The sequence below is a fragment of the Octopus bimaculoides genome, chromosome 20 (genome assembly GCF_001194135.2).
Source record: "Octopus bimaculoides isolate UCB-OBI-ISO-001 chromosome 20, ASM119413v2, whole genome shotgun sequence".
NCBI lineage: Eukaryota > Metazoa > Mollusca > Cephalopoda > Octopoda > Octopodidae > Octopus > Octopus bimaculoides.
This window is the reverse complement of record NC_069000.1, coordinates 42,656,338-42,657,057: the sequence shown is the minus strand read 5'-3', so window position 1 is coordinate 42,657,057 and position 720 is coordinate 42,656,338.

Here is a 720-nt window from a genome sequence, read left to right as displayed (position 1 = left end):
AAAACAAAAACAAAAACGGTTCTGCCAACGCGCCGCCTTAACAACAACAACGACGACAACGATGTTGATGATGATGATGATGGTGGTGGTGGTGGTAGTGGTGGTGGTGATGATGATGATGATGATGATGATGAAGTCGACCTCGGTGGAGCCATAAAGACGAACGAATTGTTCCTAAGCATTTTTGCCCGGCGTGCTAACAATTCTGCCATCTCGCACCCTGAATGGAGGTCCCATATTGCAGATAACATGGCCGCTTGAAGGACTTTAATGTGAAGAAACAGCAATTTTGGAGACGGAATGTTTCCGAGTCCCCCCCCCCGTCCCTTTTCCTACATCATACTTGTCAGCTAACATGTCTGCCACAGGCAGTGTTGTCATTGCTCGTAATATAATCCGTTTTTAAGGGGAGAGAGAGAAAATACGAGAGAAAGTGTTGTGGGGGCAACGATGAGGGGGAGAGACGGAGAGAGAGAGAGAATGAGAAAGAAAAGGGAGAGAGGAAAGAGAAGAGAGAGAGAGGTGGGGAAGTCGAGAATAAAGGAGAAAAATGCGGTGGAAGTGAGAGTGCGCTCAACAGGTATGAATGGATGGGTGGATGGTTGGATGGATGGATGGATGGTTGGATGGAGGGAGGGACGGACATGCAGATAGACAGAGAGGTAGGTAAGTAGGTAGGTCGACTGGTGGATATAGATAAACAGAGAGAGACAGACAGAC